Source organism: Balaenoptera borealis (assembly GCF_965194805.1).
Source record: "Balaenoptera borealis genome assembly, chromosome: 17".
Classification (NCBI taxonomy): domain Eukaryota; kingdom Metazoa; phylum Chordata; class Mammalia; order Artiodactyla; family Balaenopteridae; genus Balaenoptera; species Balaenoptera borealis.
In genome coordinates, this window is record NC_138876.1 from 20,285,595 (window position 1) to 20,308,762 (window position 23,168).

Below are 23,168 nucleotides of genomic sequence, written 5' to 3' on the forward strand. Positions count from 1 at the left end.
AGCATGTGGGATCTTCCCGGACCAGGGATTGAACCCGTGTCCCCTGCGTTGGCAGGCAGATTCTTAACCACTGTGCCACCAGGAAGTCCCATAGTAGAATATAGAAAACTGGAAAAAAACAATGAATAAGCTTGACCTCAAGGACATATATAGAACAGTCTTCTGACAACTGGAGAGTAGAAATTCCTTTGAGGGAGACACAGAAAATTCATAAAAATTAATCATATTCTAGGGCATAAAGAAAGTCTCAACAAATGTTAAAGAATCCATTTGATCACACAGAATATAAACAAATCAGTCATAAAAAGATAAATGCATATGTATGGAAGTTTTAAAACCCACTTTTAAATTACCTATGGATCAAAGAATAAATCATAATGGAAACTATGTAAATTAGGTGATAATATAAGTAATACTTCAGAAAATATGTGACAAGAAGCTAAAGCAATACTTAAAGAGAAATTTATAGCCTCAAATGCTTATATTAGAGGAAAAAATGTACTGAGTGAGTCATCAACTGAAAAATTTGAAAAAGAGCAGGAGAGTAAACCCAGAGATACTGGGGGAAAAATTAAGATAACAAAAACCAATGAAATTGAAAACACAAATAGAAACACTATTACTTTTTGAAAATTATAATGAATTAATGTGATTGATCACACACAAAAAAATTGCACAAATAAACAACATAATGGATATAAAGTCTGTAATTACAAATGCATAAGAAGTTAATTAGATAAAGCAAAATTATAAACTACTTTATGCAGATAAATTTGAAAATTTAGGTAAAATGGACAATCTAAAAATACATATAAATAATCAAAACTCATTTGAGAAAAAATGGAAAATCTAAATGATCCTATCATGAGAGAAATAAAATCAGTAATTAAATTTTTTTTCTACTGGAAATCACTAGACCAGAAGGTTTTACATATGAGTTATGCCAAATATTCAATTCCGAAATACATAAACTGTTTTAGACAATAGTAAAAGAGGGCATAATCCCAAACTTATTCTACAAGGGCAATATTAACCGTGGATCCAAAACTTGACACAGACAGTATAAGATAATAAAATTACACACAATTCAAATATCTAGAACATTAACAGGTAAAAAGAACATTAGCAAACCAAATTAAGCAATGGATTCTAAAATGATGTATCATAAATTTGGTTTACCCCTGGAAGCAAGGTTAGTCCATTATTAGAAAATTAATGTAATTCATCATATCAGCTGACTAGAGAAAATCATATGTCACCTCAATACATATCAAAAAATCATTCAGGGCTTCCCTGGTGGCGCAGTGGTTGAGAATCTGCCTGCCAATGCAGGGTACACGGGATCGAGCCCTGGTCTGGGAAGATCCCACATGCCGCGGAGCAACTAGGCCCGTGAGCCACAACTACTGAGCCTGCGCGTCTGGAGCCTGTGCTCCGCAACAAGAGAGGCCGCGACAGTGAGAGGCCCGCGCACCGCGATGAAGAGTGGCCCCCGCTCGCCGCAACTAGAAAAAGCACTCGCACAGAAACGAAGACCCAACACACCCCAAAATAAATAAATAAATTAATTAATTTATTTATTTATTTGTTTATTTATTTAAAAATCATTCAGTAAGATTTTACAACCATTCATGATAAAAATTCTCAGCAAACTAGGAAGCAAATGGAATTTTCTTAACCTAATGAAGTATATCTACAAAAAACTTACGGCGAACATCGTATTCAATGGTGAAATACTTTCAGAAGCCCCTTTAAAACCAGGAACAAAATGAGGAGGCTAGCTATCAGTATACGTATTCAAAATAGCTCTGGAGGTTCTAGTCTAGAGAAGTGTGGCCTAGTGAATAATTTGTATACCAAGAGACATGCACCCGAATGTTCAAAACAGCTTTGATTTTAATAGCATAAAACTGGAAATTACCCAATTATCCTTTGACTTAGAATGGATAAACCAATCTTGGCATCTTCATATAATGTCCTCCGATCACAGCAGGAAAACCAGTGGATCTTATTATCTATTTGTGTCCACGTGGATGAATAGTGTTGAACAAAAAGGCTAATCACAGAAGAATATGTATATAGTATCATTCCATTTATATGAAGTGTCCATAAAGTTTATAAATGGGCAAACTTTAATGTATGTTTTTTTATGTGCTAAACACTATTCTTTTTTGTTAATTTTTTAAAACTTTTATTTTATATTGGAGCATAGTTGATTAACAATGTTGTGATAGTTTCAGGTATACAGCAAAGTGATTCAGTTATACATATACATGTATCTATTCTTTTTCAAATTCTTTTCCCATTTAGGTTATTACAGAATATTGAGCAGAGCTCCCTGTGCTATACAGTAGGTCCTTGTTGGTTATCTATTTTAAATATCGCAGTGTGTACAAAATACATATATAAACTATAAAGAAAAATAAGGAAATAACCCAAAATTCAGAATCTTGGTTACATCTGAGGGGAGCACAGGAGATGAGCTCAGGGAAGGGCTTGTGCACAGTTTTCTGTATCTTAAGCTGCTAAGAGGTACACAGGTGTTTGTTATTATTGGACTCTACATTTTATATTGTCTGTAGTATATTTCATAATGTATAAAACAAAAAAATCCTTATGAATGTGGATGGAATACACATTCTTCTTTGATATAGCGTCCTATTACCCCATCAAAGACATCAATTCTGGAAGAGTGCCAATTTCATGTGCAAGAAACCTCACACAGTAATCATTTAACTATTGTCCTTTGTGTTTATTTGGTCTGTGGCCAAACTCTCCTACTTTATTTTTCTTCACATTTTTCTAAATCCACACTTTGATTTCTTACAACCATAGATCCGTGTCATGCAGTATTCATACCTACATGCTCACTCGGTCATTTACAAATTCCTTAACTTCCCTAAGGTACTTCCTCATCTGCAAAGCAGAAAATATAATACCTGCCTCAGACCATGGGGGTGAGAATTAAGCAAGATGATAATCAGCCTGGAATTTAGTAAGTACTAAATAAATATTAACTATTATTGATTGTTGTTATGAAATGGAATAGTTTATGTAGAGTTCCAGGAAAGTGTTGGGCGCAGTATAAGCATTGCATACATCACAGCGACTCTTAGTGTCATGGATCCAGGCCTTGTTCATTTCACTTTGATGATGACCTTCTGGAGACAAGGCTATACCCATTTCCATGATGCTCAGCCCTATTTCAATAGGACACATTCCTTGAGGCAGGTTCTCTATTTTCCCATCTGTGTATCTGCATTGCCTACTACAGTTTGTTGTTGGGGGGTCCTGAATGTTTACTGGATTCCTTTAAAGGCCATATATTAGCATCTGTTTCACAATGACCATTACCTGGTATCAAAGTTCATCACAGGACCTTCCTGGAGGAACCTATCGCTCAGGCTGATTAATTGACCATCTTCTTTGTCCAGTCAGTCATCACAGGTTCTTCCCCTGAAATAAAATTTAGTGAGGAAACATATAAAAGCTGCTACTACACAAATGACATAAGAGATCTTCAAAAATTAGGTTTATTGCACTCTTTCACAATCTTGTCCTTGCATTCAGGCCAGTTCTCAGAATTCCAACCAATGAATCATGGTTTCTCAGTCTGATAATTAGAGATATGATAACTCACCCCTGCTCCATATGGTTTAAACTTTAAACTCCTGTGATCCCCATTTACCCAATAATTACATTCAGCTGATGCAATGACCCCTTGGCCTGCTGATTGTATAATTTATCTTTATCCTTGTTTGTTCTCTGTTCGTTTGCAATGTGTTCTTCCTCTCTTTAATCCAAGAAATACGTCACTGTTGTTGTCTTTTGGATTATAAGATCAAGTGTATGATCTAGAAGATTGTCAAGGATGTGCAGAGGAGACTGCTAAGAAAGACTATCTCATATGTGTCATTAATTTTCCTCTTAACGGCCAAACTCCAGAAAGTACTAATTCAGCACACAGTGTGTTCCGTGACTCCCTAACCTCTTGAAAAGAGACCAGATAAAAATGAGGAATGCTTCCATTTAATGTGTTGTGTGTACAAATGCAAAAAATTGTAATCCAAATAAACATTTAGAAAAGGAAGATGAAAAAACTCAAATGAGAACATCCTACCCTCTGGGAATTCATAATCTAAATATGGCAAACACATAGAGTGAGATAGGAGAAGAGATAGTGGGTGGTAATGATATTGCTGACACTAATGTCCATTCAGGAAATGGAAATATATAGAAAGAGGAACCAGCTAGTTCTTGGGCATTGATCAAAGAAAAACCCACAAACATATTGAAGGAGAGGAAGGTCGCTTTATTTCTTAACGTACTCCTGCTGATTTTAGGTGGCTGCACAGCTAGTCTACCTCTGCTGCCCCCAGGGTTCTGGGGTATTTTGGCTAACATTATTTGCAGTGTCCGTAAACTCAAAGGAGGTCAGTGCTAAAGGGGATATGAGAGAACAGTCATGGTGTAAAAAACCTCAAGTACATTTAGGGAGCGGAAAATTCATAGGAATTTGTGAAGCAGCCTGGTGATGTTACCATAGTAGGAAGTAGTGATTACTACAGAAAACTGGGGCGTTCTTTCCCCACCCCCCAACCACCACTAAAGACAATCACATTCCAAGAAAAAAAAGTTTCTTTATTGTGCCAACCATGCTAAATATGTCTGCTGACCCCAGCTGACCAGTGAGTCTTAACAGCTCCCGTTACATAGATGAGAGATGCCTATCGTGGTAGTATTTACCTCAGATCACACAAACAAGGGCAGAGATGAGTCTAGGATCCAGACCTATTCATGCTGATGAACTGACTCTGAAACTCTGAAGGATGTGCAGGTGTTTCATGCAAAGAAAACAAATGTGCTAGCTGAAATAAAGTAGATGAGAGTGTAAAAGTTTTGTAAACACTACCAAAGTACTGGGGTCAATAAAAGAGACCCAAAACTTGATTGAATAAAACATCTTGCTTCCACCTCATTGCATCCTTGTCCATATTGATCAGCTGTAATAGAGCATGACAGAGGTATTGATTGCCTGAGGCAGTTCTCAGGTATTTGGGACCTGACAGCACAGCCATAGACTGTCAAGAAGGCAATGCTCTACAGAAACCTAAAATTAGGAAGGTTAAGTGAAAAGGGGACTGGGGCATAAGGTGTTCAATATTTATATCAGTCCAGCAAATGACTTACTTGAAGCAGGATGGGCCTCATCTTCTTCACCTATAAGTTACAGATAAGCATAAGATGGTTATTGTCTTATAAATAGCTGTTGATGAAATGCCTACTTAAAATGTTTGCCTGGGCTCTCAGGCAAATCAATATTGATTTCTAAAACACTCTCAAAAACAGTGAAAGCAGAGTGAATATACACTTCTACATTTGTTTCCTGCTTAAAAAACAAGAACAAACAAACAAAAAAACAAAAACATCAGTGAAGAAAAGTGTTAAGGGCTTAAATCGATCAAGTCATGAAAAACAAAGGGAAGATGACAGAACACAAATTTTGGAAGCTGGAAAGCAGATGGTCACATGGTAACTATATTAGCAGATCAAGATATTAATATCTGAGCTAAATTAAAGAAGATCAATGGAAAGTTTGAGAAATAATCAGATCCCCAGATCCCCTCTCCAACTCGTTGTATGCAGGAGACTCTCACGCCCCTACCCTGGCCAATGACTGAAGCTTTATTCCTGAAAAGGGTAAAACAGTCTCTGGGAATGGGGTACACCAGACACAGGTGAGAGCAAAGATCCAGGAGCAGCCTCTCCAGAAGAGGAAATTGACAGAACACCTGAAGTATGAACCATCTTCAGAGGGTATTTAGACCAGTGGTGAAGAGTTTGGGGCTGAGTTAGTGACAAGTATTTAGAAAAACCAAACAAATTGAAAAACAAGATAATTGCTACCTTTTGGGAAAACAGTAGTCGTGCAGGAAAGGAATTGTGACAGTAGCTTACTCCATCCTCAGTTTTGGATGGCATTAAATAGTGTAATAATGTAAACACTGAATATTGATTGAGTGAAAATTCCTATATGGGGTTGGAGGGGTGATGGGAAGGATAACAAGGGTGATAGAAGTGGAGGGAGGGAGGAGAGTTAAGAAGTCCTCTGTGTTCATAGTGGGAAATTGACTTTTTTAAAGTTTGGAAAAAATTTCAGTAGCAATGTAAGTATATCATTGAGAGAGAGCCAGGTATTGGGTTGGCCAAAAAGTTTGTTCAGGTTTTTCTATAATGTGGGCTGGGAATACCCGAATGAACTTTTTGGCCAACCCAATAAATGCCAAAATAATCAGTTGGGGGAGGGAGGAGTTAGGGAGGAGGGATATTGTCGGATTTTTTTTTTTTTTTTTATAGATCTTGTAGAGCTACTCAATTCTTTAAAATTAGGCCTAGATAACTTTGATTTAATATCTATACATTACATGTAGATTTCAAACTCATTAACAAAAATAGGATGGAAGTACGTGCCAAAAAGCCAAATTAGAGTTCTGTCTCAACAGCCAGAGGTGAGGATGGACAGAGAACGTCCTTCTCCCCGTCTCTGCGTCTTTCCCAGCAAACCACTCTATCCACGTGCTGGTGAGGTGACACCTCTGTCTCAAGCTCATGAAATGATGTATCCTCACTTAGGAATAATAGGAACCAGAGGGCCTCAGCCTTCTCAGAACATCTCACTTCTAACGGGCTTTTATTTATCTTCCCCTTTCGGTTGTGTTTCTTTAGTACATTTTTTGATCTTACCGATAGTAAAAATTATTTTCTTAGAATCAAAGCGTTGTAAGACTTGAAGAATTCTCTGGAATTTATGGAGTCTCCTTAACCACCTTCTTCAGAATAAACAGGGTCTGTGCCTTTTCCTTTAAAAGGCTGTGGCAAGGGACGGGGCAGTCGCTCTCACCTCAGTGTCTTGCACTGTGTGATGTCTTACAGTCTCGGACAGGGAGCTCCATGGTTCTGAACCTTTTTTCGGTCACAAGGATTTTAATCTCATTAAAGCTGTGGAATATGCTCTTAAGAAAAATTCCTCTGGACAGATTTTACATACACTTTAGGAGAATCAGGGAGTCCCGGATGCCCATTCACGGAGCACTTAAGTGTCCTGTTACGGGTCTGATCCGTATGACTTGCTCTATTAATAGATTCTAAGTAAGTGTTGAATTAAATGACTGAATGGACCCAAAGAGAGGGCCTCTGGTTCCAGCTGACGTGCTGGGTGAAAGCAAGGGCACACAATCATTACACTCGTTTATGTCTTTGATTTTCCTCTTGGAATCTGGAGAATTGGTTTCGGAACTCTTTCTCTCCCTGCTGTTTGGATTCTGTCTGCCCTTGTATTGTCCGCAGACCCTCCTTAAAAGGACTGAGTAGAAGTAGTCTTCTCTACTGCCTAGACTCCTGAGTTTCTAGCCCCAACTTGTAAAATATGCCCTTAACAGTATGTCTTGCCATTCTTCAATAAATGATGCTCTGTTATGCCCAATTTGTTCTACTTATTCAAGGCTGCCATATGGCCTCAATGGATGTCTGGTGAAAATGTATTTAATATCTCTTAAAACCTACATAAAAATGTCAAATGCCCATGATTTAAAGACAAATCCTTTTTGAGATATTGCTTTACCAATTAGCCACCTGGAGCTGTCTGGCCAGGTCCTAATCAATGAGCCAATGTAGTGGACATTTTGAAGATGGCCAAGTCCAAAGGAGAGCTGGGAATACTTAGCAAGTTTAGTAGTGATGAGAGTGCCAGGATAACTAAATTCAGGATGTTCTCGTTATGCTAATGCCTCCTTGCAGGACATTCCCACTCCCTCAGGTGAGCACCATCGGAAGTAACAGAGCTGCGTTACCTGAGCCCTGCCCTTTGCAGGGTAATAAAACTTAAACAGTGGCCGTGTGAGGAGCAATATAGGAGAAGTCATGGGAGGTACTTGCGGAATTAACCTTATTCTGTTGGTGGTCCTTTCTTTTCTACAAAGGACAGTTAGGTCTCAGTTTAAGTCCTCACCTTGTGAAGCCGTCAGGTCCACAAAATTTCTCCATCATCCCCTTCTCCAGCAATTCTCCCACCAGGTGGGAAAAGCTGAGCGGAAGGTAAGCTTTGGTGTGTCTCAGAACCTCTCTGGGGACACATGTAAAGCAATGCGGACGCCCATGTCACAGTATCAGATACTCCCGTTCTCACTCTCATACTTTTACTTCATTTTCCATCTTCTCCTGGCCTTCTGCCTTCACCTGTTTCACTCCTGTGTATATGGCAACATATTCTCTTCACTCTAGCACTGATCCTAACCAGCTTTAGAAAACAACCAGCTAGGAATGTCTTGAAGACTTTGTGATGGGTCACCAGGGCTTGCAGAATATTTTCTCTAAAAACAATTTTGTCTCCCCTTTTTGGCTTTAGAAACCAAAAGACTACTCCAATATGATTATTTATGTCACTAAATTGAAACGTGAGGAAACTTTTGTAAAACAAGGCCAGAAGTCCAGGGTTTGAGCGTACCCTTTAGTGGAACTTGGGAGGAACAGGAGGTGGAGGAGGACGTGTCAGTGTCTGTATCAGAAACACCTCATAGGGTGGCAAGGACGCCAATAGAACAAAAGCTACAGGGGTGGGAACAAGGAACCGTTTGCCTTATGGATAGAGAGCTAACTCTAACACATAAGAAGAGCGTGTTGATTTTTGCAGGTGTTCTTAACAAAGCAAGAAAGTTGGACTTAAACGGAAAATAAAATTGAAACTTACGTTAGGAAACAACAGAAAGTAGGACTCTTTCCATTGCAGTAGAAGATGGCTTTACCTTTCACAAAGTACAGGAAGTCTCACGTTACATGATGAAAACCATCTCCTCAGGGCTTAGGAAAGCAGTGGTCTGTGCATTTTCACTTCCTGCAAGCCTTTTAAGGGTTGTTTATGCGTTTACTGTCAGCGCCTTGACTGAGTGCACCAGCTCCATTCCCGCCTCCCCTGTCTCAGCGGCTGAGCCCCTGCTCTCCACCTCGCTGGTGTGCCTCCGAGAGGGACCAATTATTCTGCATCTCCTAAGCATTTACATATAAAATTGTTGCCTTGCATTTTCACACGTCCTCCTCTTTATGGTTGCTGGGGTCTTTCTCCTGCAGTTGCTCTGCCCGCACCCTGGAAGTCTTAACTTCCTAGAAGCTAGCAGCCGTATCTTTCTCCCCCCACCCCATCTTTTGGTTGCATTTAGGGTAATACTGCAATAAAAAGCCAGCCCTGAAACATGTGGATTGATTCACTAATTTTTTTTTTTTTTCTGGGATACATGTCTCTGTACCCCAGAACAGAATTCTGTGACTTCAGTTAAATGCATATCTGAAGGGTTTCACATTTCCCAATAGCTAATACTTAAAACAATGTCAGAGGCCTAAAAGCACCAATTTTCCTGTCCGGTTTTGTTCTGCTCTTGCATTGACAGTGAGAGTCTCATCTTTCCACACCCTCTGCCATTGTTTTTACGTGTCCACATGTAAGAATTAAAATGATCATTGGTTGACTAGTGCTTTCCTTTTGAAGGATTCTGTGCTTAAGAATTGACAGGTGTTCTTCCCAGAATCAACTATAGGAAGTAGGCACCTTTCATAAGGAAACTAAGAAAAAAGCACTTTATCAAGACTGCTTTACAATACCAAGAAAAATAAGTGGAGAGGGAATAAGAGATGAAACAAGAATGGCAGACATTGATGTTTATTGAAACTGGGGTTTAGTTCATGTAGGTTCATAGTACTGTTCTCACTACTTTTGTATACATTTGGAAATGTCCATACAGTAAACGTTTTAAAATGACTAAAATGAAACTGATTAAGTTAAAAACTGGTCAGGAGAAATCACATCTCTTCTTCATCTAATCTTTGGTTAAGATTATTTGGGTGCCTCCCTCTGGTATGGAAAATACTCATAATAACTGAACGCAATTCTAGAAGTCCCTTGAAACCCCGGTAGTTTGTATACAACCATTTTTACCTACCCATGGCTTTAAAGTCTTCAGATTTCCTTCCGCATTCCTCCTGAGTATCCCATGGAAGCCTATTTTGTACACCAGGAAGACATAAGGGGATGTCATTTCAAATGCTAAGATATAATCTTTTTCCTCTGTTCAGTTGTGGTAACGTGTGCGTTTCCCAGTAATTTCTCTCTGGTGTAAACTGCGTAAACTGCTTCTTTTCCGTGTTGTCTGTGCCACCACCTCATTTTCTTGTTGTTAACCAAAGAATTGTTCATCTCTGTTTAGACCAGATCTGCATCTGCTTTATGCTCTTCCATCTGTTCTGCAGTGTAGTGTCTTTGTAATATATTAGGTGCTGGGTAACATTTAAAGAGCCAGTCAAGTTAGTGTGGGCCTTAGGCTTTCTCTCCCTTGGAGGGGAAGATTCTTAGACTATTAACAGAAATATAAATGGGGTTTTACTGCCATGGAGAAACGTTGCCTTTGGAAATCTGTAAAAAAAAAAAAATATTTTTTTGAATTACAGTTAATTTACAATATTGTGTTAGTTTCAAGTGTACAACACAGTGATTCAGTTATACATATATGTATTTCTTCTTCTCCAGATTCTCTTCCATTATAGGTTATTACAAGATATTGAGTAGAGTTCCCTGTGTTATACAGTAGGTCCTTGTTGTTTAGATTTTTATATATAGTAGAGTGTATATGTTAATTCCAAACTCCTAATTTATCCCTCCCCTCCCCCACCCTGGTATATCCCCTTTGGTTTGTTTTCTATGTCTATGAGTCTATTTTTGTTTTGTAAGTAAGTTCATTTGTATCATTTTTTTAGATTCCACATGTAAGTGGTATCATATATTTGTCTTTCTCCGTCTGACTTCACTTAGTATGATAATCTCTAGGTCCATCCAAGTTGCTGCAAATGGCATTATTTCATTCTTTTTTATGGCTGAGTAATATTCCATTGTATATATAGACCACATCTTCTTTATCCATCCATCTGTCAATGGACATTTAGGTTGCTTCCATGTCTTGGCTATTGTAAATAGTGCCACTATGAACATTGGGGCACATGTATCTTTTCGAATATAGTTTTCTCTGGATATATGCCCAGGAGTGGGATTGCTGGATCATATGGTAACTCTATTTTTAGTTTTTTACGAAACCTCCATACTGTTTTCCATAGAGGCTGCACCAATTTACATTCCCACCAACAGTGTAGGAGGGTTCTTTTTTCTCCACACCCTCTCCAGCATTTATTATTTGTAGACTTTTTAAATTAAAAAATTTTTTAAGTCTTTTTCTCCTTACCTCTTCCTTTTTATCATCCCAAACCCACTCTCAGAACTAAGGGACTTGGTCTCCCTGAACAGACTGGTGGATTGAAACTTCAAAAGTACCTATATCCACATGTCTCTCTTTGATACTAGGGGTGAGTGGCTTTTATTCAGAGAAGGGCAGTTTCTACCCACGACTTCTGAGTCCATGTGCTTGGTTTCAGATCCCACCTCTACAAGCAGCCTGCCCCAGGCTCAGCTTTGCCATCCATAGAATGTCAGGATAATACCTGTCTTGTAGTATTGTCATAAAGATAACCTTTGAAAAGTTTGCAGTATGAGACCTCTCACTTACTGCAAAAACTTTATATTTAAATGGTCAAAGTTATAATTACCATTAACTCTCCAAGTCACTGACAGCATGGTAAAGGCTAAATATGGATAATAGCTACAAAAAATAATGTGTTTTCTGGGATGCCAAATAAAGTTGAAACCGATTTTCACATTAACAGCAGGCACTTGCTAACTTAGAAAACACAGCTACCAATGAGGCTCCAAAAGAAGGTCTTTGAGGCTGATGCTCATTTAATGTGTCATATTCACTTTGGGTGAAAACTTCTGCTGAAATGTGAGAGGCTCATTGAATTTATTTACTTTTCCCTCTCTTGTCTACTCAGCTGTCATCATGTGTATCCTCAGAGGTAGAAACTTTCTGACCAGGGCTTGTTGGTTAGGACAGAAGTTTCATGCTTTGATTTTGTTTTGTGTTTGAGGTTAGTAATGAAGAATTCAGGGGAAGGATTGTTGGATGCTCTAGGGAGAATATAGACATCACCTTATTTCTATTTCCTGTAAAGTTGAAAATGACAAAGAACAGTAGTGCTAATGAGTGGTACTGTGCCTAGTCAAGTTCAAAAAATAATTCTCTACTTCTGAACAAAGTGAAGCCTTTGATGAGAGCAGCTTTTCTGATAAATAAAAAATTCTAAGACTGACAGTAAATTTTTGGTATTCCTTCATTTACACGTTTAGGAAACATCTATTGAGCATCTTCTTTGAGCCAGGTACCTGTTAGACCCTAGGATTCTAAGATGAGTAAGACTATTATAAAAGGGGAGAAATAGCTCAGTTAAATTCTGTAATTTTAGGAGAGTTTTGAAAAAGGGCTAATTGCAAATGTATGGACTGGGTTTAGATAAAGTCGCAAGGGATGGTGCAGTACCCCGGGCATCGTGACAGTGGGGAGCTGTTACCACCCCTTGGCCTCAGTGAACAAGGGTGAGTCCTGGAACCTGGAGAGAGGCCAGTATGACTGGGCCTCCCCTGGGAGAGGCAGTGAGCTATAGCCAATTCAGAATGGCCTGCTGGGGAGGGAGCTGAAGATAAACTCCAAGGTCACTCCTCTCCTGCCCCCTGAAACTCCTGCTGGTGCTACCCATTGGAAGATCCCTCCTGAAGCCAGAGGGAAAGGGAGCTCACAGGTGTAGTTCAAAGAGGTCAGTCTCCCAGGTCACAGAGCAGGGTGGAGAAGGCACTGGAATGGGCAAAGGGAAGAATCCAGCACAACTATGACCTCCCTCAAGGTACTCAGTCTAATGGTAGAAGACTAACACACAAGCAGGTAAGTTTCAGTACTCATAGAAATTAACATGATACTGAAACATACAAAATAATATGAGAGCCCAGAGGACAAAGCTACTAGCTCTGCTATTACAGAACATTTATTCTGGTTCTCAAAGAATGAGTACAAGTTTGCTGGACGACAGGGGCAGGAGGAAGAAGAGGAAAAGGCACATAGATATACAAAGCTTGTTTAGAAATCATCAGTGTGACTCCAGCGCAAGGCGTATAAGACATAGGGAAAGGAATTGGGATTTTGTGAGGCTTTGTTGGGATTGCTGGAGAATATTATGCAGACTCACCACAACATGTTTAGTGAGCAAGTGTAAGATACTTGTGACCTGCCAGCTTCATGAGAGGTGTCTCTTCTGTTCACCACTGTGTGTGCAGCCCCGAGAACAGTGCTTCACACCTGTACCTCCCTCAAGCTTTTGGAGAACGAATGAACAAGGGAACAGAAGAACTGTTGTGTGTGAACCTAAGTCCCGTGACTTTGTTTTGACTTATTAAATTTGATACGCATTAGCAAGTGGTACTACTTTGATTCTCCCTTTCTGTTCTAGAAATAAGTAGATCTAAAGAACAGTGGCTGTGTGCAACAAGCACAAGATGAGGAGTCAGGACATCTGTTCATCACCGGAAGCATCATTTAGCCTTCTGTTTCTCAGCTCTCTTGTCTCTAAAGTGGAAGCTGTGCTAGCTCCCTCAGCTATCTCATAAGATTATTGTGAAGATCAAAGCTGCCTTGACAGGTCTAAAGAACTTGACAGATAACATGCAGCGGTGCCTCCTTCTCCTGCATCACTAGCGACTGAGATGGGCCACATAAGTGAATTTTTCAAATAATTAAATTTGTTGTATTAAACAAGGGTTTCTCAATCTCAGCACTACGTACATTTGGGGCCAGAATATCCCTCTGTGTGTGATGGCGGCGGGGTGCTTGTCCTGTGCATTATAGGATGTTTTTACAGCATCTCTGGCCTCTACTCATTAGCCACTGGCACTCTCCCCACCCCACAGCCACAGCCAATTGCAACAACTAAAAATGTCTCTAGACTTTGCCAGGTGTCTCCCAGAGAGCCAAATCATCCCCTGGTTAAGAACCACTGCATTAAGCATTTTTTTTCAATCTTAATCATTCTAGATGGAAATCTTTCTCAAATACATTGATCACATCCCTGGCCTGTTAAACATGGGCTCCTGGGTTGCTCCACTAGAGTACTGGCTGTAACAATCATCCCATCTTTAAGACATGGTAGAACTATGTCCCCGCATCCCTAGTCTGCTGAATTTTTGTAGACCTGTGTCTGCATTTTATCCTTTTAGTTTTCCCTCCCTTTCTCCCTGTGAGGCTGACAGCTGTCATTTTCCTGTAAGCATCGAAGTGTACTAATTTGCTATTTCTGATCTGCTTGGGATTTTAAAAGTGGCCAGCCAGATTTCATAGGATGCATCTAAAATGAGAATCAACTCAGTCCCTGAGTTTGGGTATACAGGAGCCTGGCAGATGGACTTGGTCTATTTGAGCCTTGCAGAGGCCTTCTTAACTCACTTCTCAATGCTCCTCCTCTTAGGGACACCTGCCAGGTCATGTGGTGTCATCACGACTGTTATTAATATGGCCATGATATTGCCCACATCAACTTTCCCACATCCTGATTTAGGATGAAATGTCTGATGGTAGTTCAAACATTCCTGCCAACTGGGTACAAACATTTCAGAGGACAATTAGTTTTTTACTTTCTCACCACCCTCCTCTTGCCTCAATTTAGAAATTATACGAGGGGGTCATATATCATTTATGTCATCTATGAGGCTGCACATAGCCTGGTGTAATGTCAGCCAATAAAATGTTCTTTGATATTTTAAATAAAATAAGTCTCTTGTGTTAGTTAGCACCTAGTATATTGACGTGGTGACAGGCACGTCGTAGGTGCTCAAAAAATGTTTGTGGAAGGAAACACAGGAATGAGTCACATGGCTATAACCTCACTTCCCAGTTGTCAGTATGATGAAAACTCACGTAAGGTGTGACAAGCCAAAGATAAAGACTTCAAAAATCCTACACTAGTATGTTTAAAATAGACAACTAATAAGAACCTGCTGTATAAAAAAAATAATAAAATTCAAAAAAAGAAAAAGAAAAAAAAATCCAGGTGAGGAAAGTGGTTTGTAATGAAAGCACAGGCTAATCTTTCACGTCGCAGATAAAGAGAGAAGTGCAGTAGTCCCAGAGGGGGGAAAATAAAATGACTAAACAGCATTCCGTTTCCTGTTCTGCCCTGGTTCTCTTTTAAGTTTGCAGGCTGGGAATGGCCCAGCTGATTCCAGCTCACAGGGCGAATTCACCTCCTTTTCTTTCCTCCGTTGCAAATGCTTGTGTGTTTCACTGGACAGGAAGAAAGGTTCAGACTCCGTGTCTGCCTGGCCCCAGTGGATAGGCTCTCGGGGATCTCTAATAGCTGCTTGCCCAGGTAGTTAGGCTATTTCTGTCCGCTGTAGCAAGGAAAAATCCCTCACACCAGAATAAAGCAACCTGTCGGGGAACTCTTAGCTGAATTGTGTGCAAGGTCAGAGGAAAGCATTTCATTTAAAAGTGGCTCTGTACATAATAAAAAAGGGATCAGCGTCCAATAAGACTCTGAACACAGGGAGAAAATTGACATTTGACTTGCTGCATTCTCTCAAGGTCATGTCTGGTCTTAACATTCCCCATGGGTGACAGGTTTCCAGATGGTGATTCTGGACCAGCCAGACCCTTGAGAAAGGAGGCCAAGACTGGGCAGTATCCACCTGGGACTGTGAAACGTGAGATCATGCTGATAGCAAGATCACCCTCAGGGCATGGCCTAGAATCCGAGCTAACCCCTGAGCGTCCCCTGAACGGAATGAATCCAGGGATGCTGTGATTTATACTTGTAGACTTCATCTGGTCATTTCAGTGAGGAGTTCTGTTGAAGAAGTGAAGACAATCTGACCTGGCCAGAGACAAGAAAATAGCCAGTCCTGGAAAGATATAGAAATTCTTAGAACATAGTAACAACCTATTTGAATTTTCAAAAAGGCAACATTAGTCAGAAAAGGTCTCTGTGTATCTCTTGGGTTCTGCAGTCTCGGTATTTCAGAAAGGTCACTGGTTAATTGGGCTGGCTTAATGGTTCTTTTTTTGTTTAATAAATTTATTTTTTTATTTTATTTTTGGCTGCATTGGGTCTTCGTTGCTGCACACAGGCTTTCTCTAGTTGCAGTGAGCAGGGGCTACTCTTCGTTGCAGTGCACAGGCTTCTCATTGCGGTGTCTTCTCTTGTTGCAGAGCATGGGCTCTAGGCGTGCGGGCCTCAGTAGTTGCGGCACACGGGCTCAGTAGTTGTGGCTCGCGGGCTCTAGAGCACAGGCTCAGTAGTTGTGGTGAACGGGCTTAGTTGCTCCACAGCATGTGGGATCTTCCAGGACCAGGGCTCGAACCTGAGGTCCCTGCATTGGCAGACGGATTCTTAACCACTGTGCCACCAGGGAAGCCCTGGTTCTTTTTATTATGGTGACTTTAGACCATATTTCTGGCAGAAGGCACCTGGTTAAGTCATGGGCTGCTCTGGGTGAAAGATATCACTTCTCTGGCACTTAGCCTCCCCAGAACAGAGCAGGAATTACATGGGTGACTTTGGAACGTGGTGGGTACTTAGCTTTGTTTTGGCTACATTCACAACAAAGAGCAGCAAAGGGCCTTTTCGAATGAGGTGATTGCACAGGATCTGCAGTCGTTTCTTGAGGCCAGTGTGTCTGGAGTCTGAGCAAACAGGAGGGTGGTGTGAGATGAGTTCAGCTCAGGCAGGGCTCAGCATTAGTGACCTGTTAGGAAATGAGGGATGAAGGGACTTAGACAAAGGTGGGAGCCAGGCCATTGCGGAATTCTGGGTTGAATTCCTGCATTCTGCTTGAATCCAAAGTATCCTAAAAGGTTCATTGGGCAGTAGGTTCTGGGGCTAAAAAGAACATATCTTATGCAAATATATTGAGTTAAGGAGGTCCTGCTGCCCATTTTGTAATTATTTATTGAGTACTTGCTAGGCACTGGTCACTTTTATGTATGTGATTTAAGAGAATTTTTACAAGCCTTTGGGATATTGAATTAGTATTTTTATTTTAAAGATGGGATAATGGGGGGCTGGCCATTTTCATATAGGTGATTTAGGAGAATTTTTACAAGCCTTTGAGATCTGAATTATTATCTTTATTTTAAAGATGGGGAGATGGGCGCTTCATACCTATTAGTCCTGCACACTTTGGCCTGAAACTTGACCTGTCGCAAGGCCTTATTTGGGACTGGCAAAACTAAAATTGGAAAACAGGTTTTCTGTTTTGTCCATTTTATACTAAAGTTCTTATGCGTCATAGGATAAATTAACTTTTGAGGTCTAGCCTAGAAAACGGAACACCAGGAGTAGTTTCATTGAGGAAATATCTTCTCATAGCAAATGTGAAAAGTTGTTAAAATATAACTCATTTATAACTTGTAACCACATATGTGTACACTAGTTATGAAGAATAAGTTCTGTATATAATAAGTAAATATATGTGTATGTGTACAGTTACTTATTTATCTTGTATCCACTGTATCCAGAAAAATTCTGAAAGAATGGGTCTTCAGTAGTTAACAATAGCTTTTTCTGGAAGATAAGATTTAGGGTAACTTCATTTTATTATTTTTTTCTCTTTTTGGAAATCTTTTTTTTATTTTTTTTTAACCATGGGAATGGAGCACAAATTATAATTCTTAGGAAAATGAGAAATAAAGGAGATGGCACACACCTATCTCTTTAAAGATTCAGGTGTATTTGGTTTTTCCTCCTTCTGAAGCCCATTCCCCCATCTGTATTGGTTTCATCACAATGATGAGTTAAGCGATCAACTTGAAGGTGATTCTGTGAGCTTACTAATTCAACGTTTGTGCGCGTGTCAAGATTCCAAAGGCATCATTCGACTCAGCCAAATTGAGCCACATCATGATAATTAGGATTGAGAAAATGTTTGGGGAGGCATTGGGAAGAAATTTGAGAAACCAAAGGGAAGGCATAGAGCTACCTGGTCCCTAGGACCATCCCCAGGAGATATCAGTTTCGGGGAGGGGATGAGCAAGTACGGGGGAAGCTAACCATCCATTGTCAATCACAGCCTCTGAAATCAATTTGGGAGAGGAACAAAGGGCAGATCTCAGAGCATGAGAGGAGCCCTAGAAAGATGGAAAAACACAGGCCAAGGAGACTAAAGAAAGACAAATCCTGAGCTGTGTGCTGGAAAGTTTGAGGAACAGCAAGGTTCTGCAGTGGGCACCGGTGTGTTTGAAAGGCTTGTCATGTGGTGTGAGCATGTAGGAAGCAGAGCGACTCTGATGACTCATTTGTCATGGGAAGAAATGGGGCGGGGAGAGGGAGGAAGGAGCAAGCTCCCAGGACAGAGGGAATGGAAACGATTTAGATACGTGTTATGAATTATTGTCTCCAAAGAGCCTGGTGTGGCAAGGCAGATGGTGACATAGGGGGTTTTACTTAAATCCCTTCCAACAAAGCTCACTGCCTCTTCCCATGCAGCATGAATCATAATCTCTGGAACTTTCTTGTCTCCAACAAGGAGGCTGTAGCATTAGCACTAATAACTGCTATTGGAAGGATTGTTACATCACTGCCATTTCTGCAACTGTTCTACACCCTCCTGTCAACCGTGGCCTGAAAGACCCCAGCGTGGAAATATTCACTGCAACCTAATACTTGACATATAGGGGATTGACTCTAGGATGATTTTTCAAAACTTAAGTTATATTCTCAAATGAGTGGTTTCTGGCCCCCATTCCCACCAGCCTCCTCTACATCTTTCATCTTTTATCCACAACGGGTGTGGCCAGTTTTCCCATAGATGGAAATATGTTTCATTTGCAGGAGACTATGGTTTAAGCATTATTATTGTTATGATGGTGGTGGCTGTCATTGTCATTTCAACTTCACCTATTTCTAAAAAGTGTTTGAGACAATTTTCTTGGATACAGTAGAACCTTTCAACAGGATTGAAATGTAAGAACTTTTTAACAGAAAGGATAGTTATAAACTATAAGCCCCAGTATTGTATTTCCCATTCTGGGCATTTTCTTCTTGGTGCATAGCAGATACTTGATAAATATTTTGGAATTAAGTATAAGTGGGTTTTGATTTCATGTGAATCACCTCTCTGTTGCCTATTAGTGTTATATACATTGGTCAGTTTATCTTCCTTTTCTGGGGCCTGGCCTTGGTTGCGGGATAGGTTAGTTGGTTAATTCATTTGTTCGTTAACTAACTGAACACATGCTAAATGTCAGGGATTATGTGAGGCACAGAGAATACGTCACTATTACATGTTCTCAGCAGCAGCGACATCAGGAACATAAACTTCCCCAAATACCTGCTGTCACCAGCAAGGATGCCAAAGACAAATTGGGGACCAACTGTTTACAAGGCAACTTGCTAGGCCATAAGATACAAAGATATGTCTTCATAAATACAAAAACAAGTGGGACATTCTATTTAAAAATCATAATACAGAACATGATAGTTTATAATTTACTGTAGAAAATTTATTTAACCTTTTGCACAGAAATGGTGCAAAATATGTCTTGCCACTATTCCCATTTTGGCATTGAGCAAACTGAGTTCTGTAACTCAGCACTTAGAAATATGATGTGTTAGTCTGGGTTCTCTAGAAAAACAGAGAAACAGAACCCATAGGAAAAAGAGAGAGAAAAACAGATCATGGGTGGATGGATACATATATATACATACATACATATTAACTGTAAGGAACTGAGCCACACAATTATGGAGGCTGAGAAGTTCAAGATCTATTGTCTGCAAACTGCAGGCACAAGAGAGCCGATGGTGTAGATCCAGTCTAAGTCCAAAAGGCTGAGAACCATGAGAGCTGATTCAGTCCAAGGCTGGAGCCCAAAAGCAGGAGAAGCCCAATGTCCCAGCTCAAAGACAGTCAGAGAGAGAATTCTTTCTCACTCAGGCCTTTGATAGATTAGCTGAGGCCCACCCACACTGGGGAGGGCAGTCTGCTTTACTCAGCCCACTGATTCAAACGTTCATCTCATCCAGAAACACCCTCACTGACACACCCAGAAATAGAGTTTAATCAAATATCTGGGTACCTCGTGTGACCCTATCAAATTGACACATAAGATTAACTGTCACACGTGGCCTACCCGGGATTGTACATCCATGAAGAGGGAGAGCTCATAGTTCTCTGCCTTTTCCACAAGGTTTCTCATTGAAATACCAACCACACCCAACTCTACTTAGTTTGGACAGAAGATTGGGTATGTTTGGACGTGTGTTATCTGTAGTTGGTTCACAAAGAAATGTCCAGGCAGCGTTCCATCTCTCACCAAAGCAGCTACAGTGGCCAGGGGCTCTCTTACCTCTCCGACGGCTGCCGGCTCTCCCCCATCAGAGTTGCCCACGACATGCCTGTGCTCAACTTCTCGCTGCACAGCATCCCTCTTCACTCCTCAGCGGTGCTGCCACACTCTCCTCCCCCCGTCACCACATTCTGCAGGAATTCCCACGGGCCCAGGACTCCTGTGGGGGTGGGCGGGACAGCCAGGGTCCCACAGAGGGTAAAGCCGGGACATGCCTTGTGCCTCTGAAGGCTCAGATTCCAGCTGCATGGGGGATGGGGCTGCTTGGGCCACCAGTGTGTTCCCAGTGCCCAGTCCCATCGCTAACCCATGTTAGGCAGTCAGTCAGCATTTGGTAAAAGAAAAGAAGGAAGGGCAGGATGGGGTAGGGAGAGGCGGAGGGTGTTGAAGAAGGAGGAAAGTAGGGAAAAGAGGGGAAAGTGAAAGAAAAGAAAAAAGTTCAAGAAAGGAGGGAGGGAAGAAGAAAGAAACATGAGAAAATCAAGAGAGGAAAAAGAAGGAGCAGGGGCTTCCCTGGTGGTGCAGTGGTTGAGAATCTGCCTGCCAAGGCAGGGGACACGGGTTCAAGCCCTGGTCTGGGAAGATCCCACATGCCGCGGAGCAACTGGGCCCGTGAGCCACAACTACTGAGCCTGCGCGTCTGGAGCCTGTGCTCCGCAACAAGAGAGGCCGCGACAGTGAGAGGCCCGCGCACCGTGATGAAGAGTGGACCCCGCTTCCCGCAACTAGAGAAAGCCTTCGCACAGAAACGAAGACCCAAACACAGCCAAAAATTAATTAATTAATTAATTAATTTAAAAAAAAAAAAAGAAGGAGCAGAAAGAACCAATAGAGTCAGCAAGAAGGGTGCTGGACTGGACAGGGAGATTGGATGATGGCTGATCCAGGTAGAGGAACACGGCCCCGGGCAAATGGAAAAGACAGGTGACTCCTAGCTCTGCCCGTAGCAAGCTGTGGGACCTCGCACAAGCCAGCCAGCCTTTGTGGAATGTCGGGGGAGGCCTTATTTGTAACAGGAGGGAATCAGACCAGGTCATCAGATGGAACCCCTGTCTCCATCCTGGTCCTCCGAGGATCAGCACAAGCCACCCAGCCACCAGCACTGACCCCGTTCGGGGTTCATTTCCCCCAGTCTTCATTAGTAGATACATAAATGTCCTCGGTGAATTTAGGGAGGAAAACACAATGACAGTTTCCGTAGCAGCTAAATTGCAGAACATGGAGAGGATTGAAAAGGACAAACCTTATTGTACTCAGCCTCCTCTTAAAGCCAAGACACGTGCAAATGCAAACCTCAGGTCTGCCCTCTGCCACGCCCAGGCAAAGCCTGACTAGAAGCTTCAGAAAGAAGAGTGTAAAATGAAATATAGATATTTATAATTGAAGTATCTTTCCCCCAGATATCGCTTTCTTTCTTTTTTTTTTTTTAATGAAAATTCAGTCAACTGAATATTTAGTTCCCCAAGGAAGGCTCCTTGGCTGTCGATTACACTGCACACATAGGGAGCAGCTCTACCAGAAAATGATGCCCGCTCTCAGCTAATGATCACCTTGCTCGGGATCAGTGGGAGACAAGGTCTTTGAGGTCGGCCCCCTTTCAGCTGCGAATTAGGTATTAAGTTCAGAGTATAGCCTAAAGCATTTTATGTGAGCCTGCAAACCAAATGGATGCTGGATCCAATTTTATACATGTACAGGTATATCAAATAAATGTAATTTCTCCATTGAAGGTGCTTGCTTTTAATTCCGGGGCCAGCAGTGCAGAACAGTTTTGAGGATTAAATTTCCATTCCGAGAAAGTAGCTGGGGATAGAACTTCTAAAGCAGGAGTAACCAAAAAGCAAAAGGTTTTCAGTGCTCACAGAGAAGGGGGGTGGGGGGTACAATGATCTAGCGAACACTCGACAGGCAAGAAGCCTTCAGGTGCAAGATTACTTCTGCCACCTCATTTCAAGTCAGATAATCGCCTTATTTATAACCAAAGAAGGCTAGTTTTGATGCCCTGATTGCAGCAGCGGGGACCCTGCTGTCATTCACAACACCTGGTGCCCCTGCTGTCATTCACAACACCTGGTGCCCCTCTGTGTTATATGTGGCCGCCCAGCTTCTTAACCACTACTGCAAAACGCACCTGAATCGGGTATAATTTTAAGACCAAACTCAAAGGCTTTAAAGAATAATCCTAGATCACGTCCTCCGTGAAGCCTTTCCTGATTTATGCCACTGAGCCACCACCACCTGACCACTCCAGCCTGCACCTGGCTCAGTCAGACCTTATGCATTTATCTGTGACAGCAACTGTGAGAAGAGGCAGTTCTACGGTAGGGTTAAGCTCTGCAATCTCAGACAAGTTATTCAACCTCTGTGAATCTTAAGTTTTATGCATTTTAAACGATGACCATAATAATAGGGTTGTGAGGATTGAGTGAGAAGTCCTTAAATCAGTACTTGGCACAGGGTAAATATTATAGGGCTGGGGAGGACAGACCCTGTCTTTGACTCTCTAGAACTCAGCCCAGCTTGGCAGGAAAAAACAGTTGATTGATTGACTTTTGATCTCTTTGTTTTAGGTGCTCTAAGCCTTGGGATATTTGAGGGGGGGTATTCACCAAACTGAACAAGCTTAGCTTGTTCTCGTTGATTGAGTGCCCCCTGCATGGCAAGTACTGTTTCACGCACTTGATATAAAATATTCTATTTCATCCTTATGTAACCCTCTGATTTTTCCCATTCTAAATGTGAGGGAAGTGAGTCTCAAAAGAGTTTAATAACTTGCTTAAGGCAATATTTGATGAGCCAGGATTCAAACACAGTGCGTGCGGTCTCCATGCTATTTCCGCCTTCCCTCAGCCT

At 41.2% G+C, this 23,168-nt stretch overlaps 1 protein-coding gene across 4 annotated transcripts in view; it reads left to right on the forward strand.

Moving 5' to 3' along the window:
- SAMD12 (sterile alpha motif domain containing 12) overlaps positions 1 to 23,168 on the forward strand; it is a 488,950-nt gene that overhangs the window by 335,719 nt on the left and 130,063 nt on the right. The window lies entirely within an intron of this gene.